The 15109-nt window shown below is 41.6% G+C and overlaps 1 protein-coding gene across 1 annotated transcript in view; it reads right to left on the bottom strand.

Annotated features, from left to right (window-relative positions):
* TMEM108 (transmembrane protein 108) overlaps nucleotides 1–307 on the bottom strand; it is a 402326-nt gene extending 402019 nt beyond the window's left edge. The window contains exon 1 of the mRNA XM_060638683.3: nucleotides 212–307. The gene's annotated coding sequence lies outside the window, so the exon portion shown is untranslated. The remainder of the gene's footprint in view (nucleotides 1–211) is intronic.
* Between the last annotated feature and the right edge of the window lie 14802 nt (nucleotides 308–15109).

The following is a 15109-nucleotide window of genomic DNA, read 5'->3' on the forward strand; positions in this document are numbered from 1 at the left end:
TATACAACCACAACTGAAATAAACAAGTAACATTTCTAATAACCTAGAAGTTCCCTGATGTTCCCTCCCAGGTATTACTCAACCCCTGCCCACAAAGGGTGAGCAATATTCTGATTCCACCAAATGTCAGAATTTCATGTCCAATATGGTTCCCTTCATAAAACATTCCAGTGCAGTGCATATTTTATTTTGCTCAGGGTTACACTGATACCTTGGCTTACTTCCTCTTTCTTTCTGATTCATCCTCTTTATTGCCAGGTCATGAGATGTTGCCCTTAGATTTCTCCTAGAATTCAGTGGAGAATGATCTGGTGAGCAAAAACAAAGAATTAAATGTCAAGGCTGGAGAGATCTTACAGATAGATCATCTGGTTCAAATACAATTTCTCTCAATTTATAGAAGAGAAAACTATGGCTCAGGATGACTAAGTGGGTAATCTTTGATCACACAGCTAGGTAAAGAAAGCTGGGATCTTTTCCTCTTTTTGCTACACAGCTACGTATACCTAAGGAAGAGGTGAAAACCCAACTAACATGTTAAGCTGGGACATTGTCCCTATGAAAAGAAAGCAGACCACCCATGCTTACTCAATAGAGTCAAACCCTTTTCCTTTATGGGTCTCTTTGAAACATTTTATCGTATCAGAACAGTTTTTGAGCCCAAGTTGACAGAACTTCTATTTTTCTCGCATTCATTCATCTTCTCATTAATTTCCTCACTCGCTTAACAAACATGCAATGAATATTGATTGTGTGACAAGTATTGTTTTATGTCCTAGAGATACAACAGTCAATAAAAAGGAGAAAATCCTTGTCCTCATGCAGCTTACATTCTAATGGGGAAGACATCAAGAGATAAGACAAATAATAAAATACATTGTGTGTTTGGTGTTATGAAAAAACAGTAGGGAAGTGAATGTTGGAGGATAAGGTGAGCTGAAGTGTTCTTTTGAAGTAGGTAAGCAAAGGTTTCACTGAGATGATATATAAATTGATTCCTGAAGGCGGTGAAGGAATAAACCATGCATATATCTGAGGGAAAAACATTCTAGGCAGAGGAAATACCTAGTACAAAGGCCCTGAGATGGGATTGTGCTTAGTGTGTTCAAGGAGCAGCAAAGAGGCTAGTGTGGCTGGAGCAGAAGGATCAAGGGAGAGAGTAGCAGGAGAGGAGGGTAGAGAGGTAACAGGGACCCATATGTGCCACCAAAAAAAATTTATTTTACTCTTAGAACAATGGGGAGCCATTGAGGGTTTGGGTCAAGGAATGCCATGATATGACTAATGGTTAATAGGATCACTCTGGTAACTGTTGAAAACAGTCTTTAGGGAGATGAAGTAGAGGAAAGGATTCGTAACAGGCTATTGTGATAATTTTGGGGGGAAATCTTGGAACCAGTGTGATGACAATGGAGGTGGTAAGAAGTGGTTGGATTCAAGATATGTTTTAAGGTTAGGACCAAAAGAATTTGGTTAACACACACACAAAAGTGAGTCTACATGTGGTGGTTTTTAAAAAATAACAGCCCAAAATCCTTTAATACCTCACCCGTCTTGAGAGTCTATGTCTCCTCTCCTTGATGGGCTTATGACTATTTTGATCTTTAAAGTACTGGAAGTGATGTTTGGTGACCTCTGAGGCTAAGTCATAAAGGCCACATGTTTTCTTCTTGGTCTTTTCAAATGCCTCTTCCTTTTTGGAACCCAGCTATTTTACTGTAAGAAATCTAAGCAACATGGAGAGGCTAAGCATAGGTACCCCAGTTGATAGTCCCAGCTGAGCCTAGCCTTTGAGTAATCCCAGGCCAGGCACCAGAGAAAGTGAAGAATCTCCTACATGATTCTCCTGAGTCATTTAAGTCTTCTCAGCTGAGGCCTCTGACATTATGGAGAAGAGGTAAATATTTCCACTGGGCCTTTCTGAATTTCTGACCCACAGAATCTATGAACACAACAAATTGTTTGTTGTTTAAGTCACTAAGTTTATCAAGTTTGTTACATAGCAGTAGATAATGACAACACAGACTCCAAGCAGGAACACTTTCAGTGCAGAATATTAAGAAAAATCTTCTCACCCAGATTACAGTTGATTATATTGTTACACAAAACCTACTGGGCAGGTGTCCAAGTTCTAGGGACAGTAACTGTGCCATCATTATCCATATGTAAGTATATTAGGAATGGGTAATGGCCCTGAATTCACTATCTCCCACTTACCAATGATGAAACCCCTGCCAAATACTCAAGAAGCCAGATTGAACAGATGCATTCAGCAATCTGTTTTTTCCCTTTATTAGCATTAATTACGATCATTTTGCTTTTACTGGCTTTATTTTTATTAATATCTCCTCAAACAAGCCAAAAAGAGAAAAGAACAAATGCCTTCATATATGGGCTGGTTTCCACAGGCTCAATGAGACAAGTGAGGCATGTCTCAAGATAGACGCAATTTACTCTCCACATACCCAGCACTTGTGTCAGAAATTGGGAGGGACCACGATTCACACTGATTGAGGAGCACTTCATGTGTGGACTCAAGATCATCTACCAGACTATGTTCCAGTTTGGGATCATGATTCTTGGCCCATCCTCCATCACTGAGCCATGGAAACAAGCTACTCACCAACTTCTCTGAGTCTGTGTCTCCTGCTGAAAGAAAAATCTACTGAGTGATGGCAACCAGCATTGTCTTATGATCTCAGGGCCCAAAGGAAGACATCAGACAATAGTTCTGCTATAAATAAAATAGATTGGTTCTAGTTCTTTTGTGGTTCAGTAGTCATATGAAGCTACATTTTTATTTATCCATCCATCTATCCATCTAATAAACACTTATCAAGAAAGTCTTGTATGCCAGGCCCTTTGCTGAAGGCAATAAATACACGAGATGAAGTCAGGACAGACTCATTTTCAAGGCTCAGCCCAAGTACCATTCCCTCTGTAAAGCTGTGGTAGCAACAATTTACTCAATTAATTTTCCTCCTATGCTCTCTGGAAAACTAACTTTCCAGCTTTCCTTATGGCTACATTTGAGTCATGTGACTGAATTCTGGCCAATGGAAAATTTGGGAAATGTGATATTTGCATGACAACCTTAGCTATAAACCCTTTTCCTTCTGTGGTGACCTTAGAGATCACATTGAAGATGCTGAGCTCACATGATGGAAGAAGAAACCTGAGTCCTTGCATGCCCCAAGGAGCAGAGCCACCCTGCTGGCCACACTGAACTGTGACAGATTCAAACAATGAACTTTTATTGTGTGAAGCCACTGGGATCTAAGCTGTTCGTCCTTTACTTATTCACTCCCTCCCTGCACCTACCCCATGACTAGTACAAAAGTTTTTCTAATTGTCACATGATTCAGCGTCCACTTGGGAGACAGAAATCATACCAGTTTTCTTTTTAATTGTGGTAAAATGCACATAACATAAAATTTACCATCTTAGCCATTTTTAAGTGTACTTGGCAGTAAGTATATTCACATTGCTGTACAACCAATCTCTATAAATTTTTCCTCTTGCAAAGCTGAAATATATACCCATTAAACAATAACTCCCATTTTTCTCTCCCCCTAGCCCCTGGAAACACCATTCTACTTTCTGTTTCTATGAGTTTGACCATTCTAGATACCTCATATAAGTGGAACCATGTGGTATTTGTCCTTTTGTGAATGACTTATTTCGTATTATAAGTTTCCCAAGGTTCATTCAGAATGTTGGAAGTGTCAGAATTTGTTTCCTTTTTAAGGCTGAATAATATTCCATTGTGTGTATACACCACATTTTGTTGGTCCATTCATCTGCTGGTGGACACTTGGGTTGCTCTACCTCTTGGCTATTGTGAATCATGCTGCTGTGAACATGGGTGTACAAAGATCCCTTTGAGACCCTGTTTTCAATTCTTTTGGATATATACCCAGAAGTGGAATTGCTGGATCATATGGTAATTCTATTTTAAAATTTTTTGAAGAACCACCATACCATTTTGCTTCGTGGCTGCACCACTTTACATGCTCACCAACAGTGCACAGGGTCCCAGTTTCCCAACTTCACCCAACATCACACCTGTTTTTTTTTTTTTTTTGAATGAAGAGAATGTAATATAAAGAATTGTTAATTAGGTAACTGAAAGAGTGAAAAGGAAATTCTAAGCTTTTGAGAAGATGACAGTTGCAGAAGGCAGCTAACCCTGGGGCTGAGGGAATGAAGGGAAGAGGCAGGGATTGTTAAGGTCTAGAGACTTAGAAGAGGTCCTGTGAGGCTGGGATCCAGACCCCTGAGGAGTGGGCACAAGCTGGCTAAGTAGTTCTGGTGCCTTTGAGAGGGGACAGTGAGGCCGGTTCTGTTCTATTAGACAGACTGCAAACTGGATTCAGCTGCCACCCCAGGAATGAACTGCCATTGTTAAAGTGCTGCTGCTAGGGCAAAGCAGCATTGCTGGAGCGATGATCACAGCAACAGAAAGCAAGCAGGTGAAGCAAATCCTTTTCCCCTCAGCCTCCAGTCTTCTTCTAGTGCCCCCTATTGGCAGAGCCTAAGAAAGAGCAGCTGGAAAAGCAGACAGGCAGTTTGAGAGCCCCGGCCTCAGCATCAAGAATACAGGAGGGTGGGTTTAAAGCTGAGAGAGCAATCATTTAATAACTGGCCCATCACACCAGGGAGTCACTTCTTCTCTGCACAACACTCAGCACTTTGTCTTCTTTCTTGTATGGCACATATCACCTTCTACCTGCAATGTGAGTTCTCTGATTCAAATACAAATTCCTTTAGGAGCGAGATCAGTGACTGTATCATTTCTGTATACCTTCTCGATGACCCCCAAAGGCTCGCACAATAGTTATACATAGCTGACATATAGTAACTTTGTTGAATGAATGAATTGGGTCTCAAATGAGTAAAATGGCAGTAATTAGAAGGAAGACTGAAGTGAGCACAGGGGACACACGACCATAATGAATGTCCACTGCAGATTTGTGGATTAAATGGAATTGGAGGTGAAATACTCATAAATGCTTGTGGGAAGCAGGTTCACATGAACTTTGTGGAAATGCTGTATGATTTCATTGGAGGTGTCCTGAAGACATGCACTTATTTTGGTATTGGTTCCTCAACTCTGGCAAGAAGACAGGTGAAGAGCAGGACACTCTTCACAGGCAGACCTGGTCCTCCCAGAGTCTGTCTCTTCATGCTCTACTCAGAATACTCCTGACCTGTTCTCAGACTCCAAGCAGTAAGATCTGGCAGAGACCTTGGAGAGTTGGTGGTCCTATTGTTATTCCTGCTTAACAAATTATCCCCAGACTTAGTGGCATAAAACAACGATTTTGTTATGTTCATGGGTGCTGCGGGTCAGAAATTTAGAAAGGACACAGTGGAAATGGCTTTTCTGTGCTTGAGGATGTCTGAAGTCTCACCTGGGAAGACTGTGAGTAGAGGAGACGTTACGGGTGAGAACGCAATAACCTGGGCACATCCTTACTTAAATGTCTAATTGATGTTGATGCTGACTGTATGTTGGGACCTCAGCCGGGGCTATTGACCCTGATACTTACCTGTGACCTCCCCCAATGGCCTGGGCTTCCTCCCAGCAGGGAAGCCTCAGGATAGTCAGGCTTCCTACATGGTGGCTCAGGAGCCATGCAGTGCTGCTTCTGTATTCTTGTATTGGACACAATTGACTCACAAGCTCACCCATATTTAAGGCAGGGGAGGGCCTGGTTTTAATGAATGTCTTTATGGCCAATTGTAGAAAAGCATGTAGGATGAGCAGTATTCTTGTGGACGTCTTGGAAAATACAATCTGCCACAGCTGTTAAATCCATCCTCCATGTATTCCAGATGAGGAAGTGAAGGCCTGAAGAGCTTGGGAAGCATCTTGCAAAGATCCTTCAGTCCGTTCTCAGGGGTATCAGAGATCCCAGTTGTATTGCTTTGCTAAGGCTGCTGTGACAAAATTCCACAAACTGAGTGTTTTAAACAACAGAAGTCAATTCTCTCACACGTCTGGAGGCTAAAAATGTGAGTCCCAGGCTTCGGCTTAGCCAGACTCTCTCTGACAGCTCTAGGGGGGAATTCTTCTTGTCCTCCTCCCGGCCTCAGGTGGTTCTCAGCAATCCCTGGAGTTTCTTGGCTTGTAAATACCTCACCCCAATCTCTGCCTCATCATCACCTCAGAGCTTCCCGGTGCATCTCCACACCATCTTCCCATTGTGCATGTCTGGCTCTGTGTCCAAATTTTCCCTTTTCATAAGGACACCAATTATATTGGACTAGGGGCCACCCTAATGAACTCATTTTAACTTGATTACCTCTGTAAAGGCTGTATTTCCAAATAAAGCCACACTATTAGGAGTTAGAACTTCAACATATATTTTGGGTGGGGACACAATTCAACCCATAACACCATCATTTATGAAGTCCATGGGACAAGGAGAACTTAGAGATTTATACCGACTAAGGCTGAGAAGCACCACCCACAGTTGTACTAAGGGAATTTCTCTGCCAAGTGAGCTTGGGCCAAGACTCTGAAGGTATTTCAAAGAGGAGGGGGGACTGAGATTGTTTTTTTTTTTTTGTTTGTTTTTTTTTTAATTTTTAAAAAAAAATTTTTTTTTCAACGTTTTTTATTTATTTTTGGGACAGAGAGAGACAGAGCATGAACAGGGGAGGGGCAGAGAGAGAGGGAGACACAGAATCGGAAACAGGCTCCAGGCTCCGAGCCATCAGTCCAGAGCCTGACGCGGGGCTCGAACTCACAGACCGCGAGATCGTGACCTGGCTGAAGTCGGACGCTTAACCGACTGTGCCACCCAGGCGCCCCTAGGGGACTGAGATTGTTTTAACATGCTGCCTTTAGGTTGCTGAAAGACGGATGAAAAAAAAAATAATGGTGGACAGCAAGTGCCATCAGAGAGGATCCCAGTGATTCCAGTAAGAGATCAGATGCAGGAGCCAGTCCCCTGCCCCGCACATCTAAAGGGTAATGATCAAACTGCAGAAGCAGCTTGGGCCCCAGTCATGCCAGCCTGTGGACACACAATCCACTGACAAGCAGAGGGGGCTGGGGTAGGAGATGAAGAAGGGCAAAGTTGTTCTTTCACCCCTGGCTTGGAAAAGTGAAAAGTGGCCTTCCTTTTCATCAAAACAGTGATGTGAAGCAGATGATTCAGAGATAATGGGGCCCATGGGACATATCCGGAGCTAGAAGGAGCTCCGGATATGAGGGAAACTGTATTTTACCTCACCTGTCAGTGGCTTCCCCTCCAGAATTTAGGGGAATACAAAATATTTTACACTATTCACCAATAGCAACGTCATTAAATAAAGAATTGTTGCTATTTATTTTTTTAATTTTTTTTTAACATTTATTTATTTTTGAGAGACAGAGAGATAGAGCATGAGCAGGGGAGGGGCAGAGAGAGAAAAGGAGAGAATTGTTGCTATTTATTAAGGGGGCTACCAAGGACACACCCGTGTTGTGTGGCTTATCTATACTACCTGTAGCTTTGCTCGTATACCCTCCAGTTCCTTTTTTGTTTTTTTGCACACTGGCCTCTGGTGTAGCTTTTACTCCCTAAAACTGCATCCTTTTGTTGGAGGGCTGCCTTCAGGCTGCCAGGGCCCACTTTTCCAGCCACAGGAGGAGCTGGAAGTGCTGGGGAATTTACATTGGGGGTGGGGAGGAGCAGGCTTTAACCTAATGACTCACAGGTGTGGGAATGTAAAACTGTAGGGGTGTAAATTCCCCAGCTCCCTCACTCCCTCTCTGTGTTGTTACCTATGCTCTCCTCTATAAAAACTCTGTGGGATTGACTTGGACTTACTCGCTGTAAGATGCAACTTGTCTTCCTTTCCCTACCTGTCTCAATGTCCCACTTCTCTACTAGTTTTTACCAACAACAGTCCCTTCACATGCATTCCAATGTCAGGGTTTGTTTCAGGGTCTGATTCTAAGACACCACCTTATGGGACTTCCACACCCCCTCCCACAAGGTAGACAGGAACATCCCTATTCTGAAACCATGGAAACTCTGGCTGTGAGTGAACCTGCCCCCAGTCACATCATATGTTAGTAGCTGTCTTGACTTTCAAACTTTCGGGTTACCTTTTACATAAATCATTTTAGCTGCTATGGAGCTCCAAAACTTTGGGCTTAATGAGACAGCATGTTCTCTTCACAGGAAAAGCACTGCTTAGGCATTTGGTTGCATTTTAATTCTGCCACTTTGCCACCTTGGGCAAGTCACAGCCTCTCTGAGTTTCATTGCTTCATTTTCTTGCCTCTAAAATGAGATCGTCATCTTGTGAAGCATTGTATGGCTTTCCTGGGAGAATGATTTGTTTCTACGGTGGAATTTCTGTGGCACTTTGTACACACTTGTGTTATGAATCATATCACATATATCACACGTTTTATTCACATGATACAGAGCTGGTACACTGTGCAGATTGTGAACCTCCCAATCAGACAGACCTGGTTTCGCTGTTTAGTAGCTGTGTGACCTTGGACAAAGTATTTACCTCTCAAATCCAAGTTTTGCTTACATGCAAAATAAAGATTGTCATACCTACCTCATATAGTTATATTGAGGATAAAGGCAAATATTTAACAAAAACAATGAGTAGATAAGTAAGCATTCAAAGAATCCTGCTATCCTTATCTCAGAAGCTTTCACTTTATAAACAATTCACGATATTATTTACTTCTACTTACATTTTAATTTGCCTAAAATAAAAATTATGACTCTAATAACAGACAGCTTAAGGAATGCTATAAATTACGGATTCCAGAGTAAAGGGCAAGCTCACTTTTTTCTGGGCGTTCACTCAAAGTAAACATTTGCCGTGTCACAGGCAAAAGCACTCCCCTCACCGAGGCCCAGCCTGCCAAAGAAGACAAACATATTTCATGTAGACCCAGCAGGTCTTCCATCTTCAGTCTGAGGTCATCTTATCTGCCCTCAAAAGCTTTTGTAAAGAGAAGTGCGAAAGAGAAGGAAGTCCCAGCCTTTCCACAGGGCAGTCAATAAGCCAGGGCATATTAAGCTGCTTTCATTTTAGCAACCCTAAGTGTGTCAGTCAGCAAAACAGTGGTCCTACGTCATCGCCAGGAGACAGAGGAGCCTGGAGCCCTGGGCCGGCTCTGAGGATGCTGACCAGCACGGATGGCCTCAGGACCTCAGTCCTATTTTGGCCTTGAATCTGCTCAGCACTTAAAGTTTTGTGCTTACGGGCACCTGAGTGGCTCAATTGGTTAAGTGTCCGACTTTGGCTCAGGTCATGATCTCAATTTGTGTGTTCAAGCCCCGCGTTGGGCTCTGTGCTGACAGCTCAGAGCCTGGAGCCAGCTTCGGATTCTGTGTCTCCCTCTCTCTCTCTGCCCCTCCCCTGCTCACGCTCTGTCTCTCTCTCAAAAATAAATAAACATTAGAAAAAATTAATAAAAAAAATTCTGAGCTTGACTTTCTGCACTGCTGAAAGGCATCTGTCCTTCACTTTCCCCAGGTCTGGGTGGGGCTGGGGTGGGATATCAGAGTGCAGACCCAGCCTGAGCTGAATTCCCATCTCTCAACACACTTCAACATTCAATCAATGTGTATTGACTGAATGAGTGATTGAATGAATTGATGTGTAAATTATACCAGCTGGGTTTTGTTTATTCCACTGCTTATATTGACCTCCACCTGACATTGTCCTTCAGCACTTCTTAAATTTGGGCTGGAGAACAAGGAGAAAATATAATTTATGAAGCCCCTACCACCTACACACTGCACTTTCTGTCACTTCATTCTCCCAGCAATTTTATTTTATAATGACAAAGGGAAGTTAAGAAAAATTAGGTAATTCTCCCAAGCCCCCACAGATAATGGGTGGCAATTTTAAGATTCAAACTCTAATTTTCTGACTTAGAAGTTCATGATCTCTCCACTATTCTGTGACATTTCTCAGAATTAGAGGTGCTGGTTGGTAGAGGAGAGGGAAAAAAGGCTATGGTGTCTGACCCTTGAGTTAAATTGTCTTTCTGTTGAATGGCATCCAAACCACTTCTGACAGATGGGGCCTCAAATTCCTGTTACAGATATTCTGGAATGGGGACAACTATTCAGTCCACAAAACTTGTTAGAGCAGCTTCTACGTTCTTGGCACCATCTGAGGCAGATAAATTAGCCCCCAAGTCAGCTCTCAAGGAACTGCCCAGGAAACTCCCTTGACCTTTCTTTCAAGGGAATTATTAAAAATGAATCGGAGTAACTTTTTTTTTTGTAGCAGCAGCATCAGAAAAGCAGTGAATACTAAATAAAACGGATTTCATTTTAGACTTTTCATTCACACCCAAGGAATATGCACAGACCTAAAGATGGCTATCATATAGTTACAAGGCTGAAATTCCTAAAAATAGCCTCAGATGCTGACGATTCATGCCTCTGCAAAGCCTCAGATTGCCGACCCACATGTGCCTCTGTGTCGCTTCTCCTCTGCATCTTCCCCAGACAGGTCAAAGCTTTTACAGACCACAACCCAGCAGATTGTCAGGTAGGAGTTTTAAGGCCCCTTGATTCAAAGATTCTACATGTAAGTCTCTGCAAGGAACAGCACTTGAATGTCAGCAATGGTTACTAGTCCCAAATAATTTCCTTTCTCCACCTGAAAAGGCTAACTACTGTCTCAAGAATTATATGCTGGGGTTAGGAGCAGTGTAGGAACTCTCATCCCAAGTACATTTTTCCCCCAAGCAGACTTTACTTTTCTGAAAAGGAGACATAAATGTGTGAAGCTTCTGGTCTTAATGAAAATAACCCCAGAGCGTAAAAGAATTCAGAAATTCAATTTTTACCTGGCTTTGGACATGTCACTGCCTCTCTGCTTCCATTTCTCATGCCTGGATTCTTATCCTTATCCATCTAACACCTGGGGTGAGATTTAGATTTTATCTAGGGCTACCTGACATCTCAGAGAGAATATATATATATGGACAGTGTATTTCTTAGTGCTCAATGTGTATCTCTTTTTTTCAAATGATTAGACAGGAACTTCTCTATAATTTCTAAGAGTAATGAGGGTGGTGATATCACATAAACCTCATAGCCCCATCTTGCTCATCCCTAGGAGTTCCAGACTATTCATGGTTATGCACGAATGCTGTTCCACAGAGGATGCCATGTTCTCAACTGGAATGTCATTCATGTAGTTCCTAAGTAGAATAAATTTTACTTCTGTAGCCACTTTCCCAGGACATACATAGAAGTATGCTGATAAGATGGAGGATAAAAGAACTCAATATTTGGGGTATTTGGGGGGCTCAGTCAGTTGAGTGTCTGACTCTTGATTTCAGCTCAGGTCATGATCTCATGGTCATGGGACCGGGCCCCGCTTTGGGCTCTGTGCTGGCAGCGTGGGGCCTCTTTGGATTCTCCCTCTTGCTTTGCCCCTCCCTCACCCTTAAAATAAATAAATACACTTAAAAAAAAAGGAGTAAGTACTTGATATTCGCTAATGTGATAATGAGAGGTTTCCTTACATTTTTTTTTGTTTTTTGGTGTAAAGACTTGGAGATTTTACATGTTCAGCTAGCGGGCCGTCAACTTCATCTCTACAACCCAGTAAAGAAGTAGGATGAGTGAAATTTGCATGTGTTCACTCACCTCTTTCCTAGAATCAGGAATCATTCAGAGAAGGAAAAGAAGAATAGACCTCACTCTCTGGTCTCAGTATCTATGATAAGATGCAGAATTTCTCAAGTATTCAGAAACAGGGAATTGAGACATGGAGAGACAAGCTTCCCATGCAAGAACTGTGTTGATGGTGGTGGGAAGTGCAGTATACTTACAAAGTAGGGGAGATTTCGGTTGTGGTCCTGGCTTTTCCCAGAACTTGCCAAATAATCTGGGGTCAATGATTGCAGTGCTTGGCTTTCCCAAGGGTCAAATGAGGGACTGGAGAAAATGAACACAATGCTATCTCTGACTGTGAGACTAGAAAAATAGGCTGGAGTCAGTTTGTGAAGGAAATGTTGCTGAGAATTCTGGATGCCACAAAGTGACAAGGGCAATGTTATCTTGGTTCCTTGGCTTAAGCAAACCCTCCTCCTGGCTATCATGGTGGTGATTCAACAAGGACAACCACCTTTTCCCTCAGATGCTGTATACTCAGTGTATAGCCTGCAAACCACATGGTCAGATCTCACCTGTCCCAGTGCTGCTGCTGTTAATGGAATGATATCATAACTGAAGACTCAGTTTAGACATTTTTTAATCCAAAGACAATGATGAAATGACATGGAGTGCTAGCAGCTTTCCCCAGACCAGGCCATGGTAGACATAATGTTATTGCAGTAACAAGAGTTATTATAATAAGAAGAGTGTGGTAATAAACAACAACAAAAAAACAGACAAATTGACCACTGGAAGAGCAGAGAGAGACCTTATACATGTGGGAACACGATAGGTGATGGCATCTCATTTTTTAACTAAAATTTTTATTCTTTTAATTAAAAAATTTTTTTAACATTTATTTTAGAGAGAGAGAGAGCGCTCGAGAGTGCAAGCAGGGGAGGGGCAGAGAGAGGGAGCCTGAAACAGGCTCCACATTGTAAGGGGAGAGCCTGACGCAGGGCCCAAACTCACAAACTGCAAGACCGTGACCTGAGCCAAAATCAAGTGTCAGCCGCTTAACTGCCTGAGCCACCCAGGCACCCCTAACTGAAAATTTTAAATTATAGTTTATTTATATTATTTAGATAGATGATGCTGGGAAAACTGAGGTCACCACATAGACAGAAGCCAAGTGGTAGTCATACTTCCCACTATATGAAAAATAAAACAAAACAATACAAAAATGCCAAATAATCTAAGATCTAGAGTAAAAGGTAAAGCTGAATAGCTAAAGCAAATTGAAGATAAGGGTAATGAAGGAAGTGGGAATGATTTATTCAACATGACCCGAACATTTCAAATACTAAGGATCTCTATTTCTCATCTTACAACAAAATTGTGCAAAACTGTGACACAGACTTCTCTGTGTTCCCCAGAGTCTGCTTTCTTTCCCTCCTTACCATATCGAAATTCCCAGATTCCCTTGCAGTTTGCTGTGTCCGTGGACACCAGTGGAATGCACACAGAAGCGATGTGTGCTTCTTCTAGGACTGGCCCATGTAAACTCTCCATAAACATTCTGCCATGTTCTTCCCTTGAGGTCCTTGGAGAAAACTCTGTTGACCTAAGGGAGGGTGTAGACTCAAGGTGGAAGAGACCCGAGTCCTTGTGGGTCCATGCAGAAGGCTGCCCAGCTAACACCTGCACTGGACTACAATGTTGGTGAGAAATACACTCTTAGTGTGTTGAACTACTGCGATAGGGGGTTATCTGCTACCAGAGTTAGTGCTACCTTAACTAACAAAAATGACTTTGATGTGGATTGAAATATAAAATTATAAATACTCCAGAACACAATTTACAAGATTTTATGATGTAGAGGTAGGAAAGAACTTTCTAAGTACGGAAGAAAAGTCAAAACAGTCATTAATGTTTGATAGATTTGATCACATAAAATCCTTTTCAACCAACCAATCACTACTTATTTAAGGTATCTATTTAATTGTGGCAAGTACACTCACCATGAGATCTACCCTCTTAATAACTTTTTAAGTGTATAGTCCAGTGTTGTTGACTTTAGGCACAATGTCGTACAGCAAATCTCTAGAATTTATTCATCAAATGTAACTGTAACTGTACACCCATCGAACAACTCCCAATTTTCACTTTCCCCAAGCTCCTCACAACCACCTTTCCACTTTCTGTTTCTATGAGTTTGACTCTTTTATATACCTTATATAAGTGGAAGCATGCAGTATTTGTCCTTCTGTGACTGGTTTATTTCACTCAGTATACTGTTCTCCAGGTTCATCCAGGTTATTGCAAAAGGCAGGACTTCCTTCTTTTATTGGAGCTGAATAATATTCGTGTGTGTGTGTGTGTGTGTGTGTGTGTGTGTGTATACACATGTTCATCCATTGATGGACATTTATATTGTTTCCATATCTTGCCTATTGTGAACAACGCTGCAGTGAATATGGGAATGCAGATATCTCTTCAAGACCAAATCACTAATCACCATTTATTTAGATAAAAATTGACTTTTACATTTGCTTTATAACTGTAATCAAGACACCTCTGGGCAAACAAAAACTGCTTTTTGCGATTTAAGACAACTCCCGTATCTGAACTATACACATATTATTCCTATTATTATTGAGATTATAGTTATTATAATTAAAATACAGTGCTTATGCTAACTAAAGGATAAAATAAATGGAAATATTACTCATAAGTTGGTATGTAAATATTATCTTGAAAATATTGAGAACAACTGTTCCATCAAGCTTCAATTTGAGCAAAAAAATAAGTAGCAGTAGTTTCTTAAACCAATAATAAAAGGTAAATAATTCCAAAACTATTTCTTTAAAAAGAGACAAAAAGAGGTCCCAATGTTTTCAGTATGGTTCTCAGTATGGTTCTCAGTATGGTTCTCAGTATGGTTCTGGAATATTTGGTTTGTTTGAGGTTTGAGTTAATCTAGAATGAATCCTCTTTATTTTCAGGACATGAAGGTGGTAGTAGCAGGGAATCTAGAGGAAGAAGGAGAGACAGAGAGGAAGGAGAAAAAGGTCATTTTTGTGGAAATTGCTCCCTTGGGCTCACCAGCAGTAAGTGAGGAATAATACTTCAGACTGGAGGAAGAGATGGGTATACATAGTCTGGTAGCAAAGGTGAGACCTGAATGAAGGGCAGAGGAAGCTCTGTTTTCAAAATGACAGTCCACCTGTTGGTGAGGGACCACGTGGAGGTTGACTCTTGCCCTCATGCTCTATTGGAAAAGCTGCTTGTGATGTGATGACTTTTAATTCATCTTCTAGTGAATGGATCGTTCTTATAATTTTAGCTGCCAACTTCTCTTGTTCTGTGCATTTAGAGCTTTCTTCATTCAGGTCCTATTCTCAGGAAGTTAATTTCTCCTTAAATTTTCTAGTTTCCTCCAGGCTCCAGCCTTCTGACTCTTTCTCTTCCAGACTCTTTCTCTTCCAGACTCTTTCTCTAGGCTAGAATTCTTCAAA

The sequence above is a fragment of the Panthera onca genome, chromosome C2, assembly GCF_046562875.1.
Source record: "Panthera onca isolate mPanOnc1 chromosome C2, mPanOnc1 haplotype 2, whole genome shotgun sequence".
Lineage (NCBI taxonomy): Eukaryota > Metazoa > Chordata > Mammalia > Carnivora > Felidae > Panthera > Panthera onca.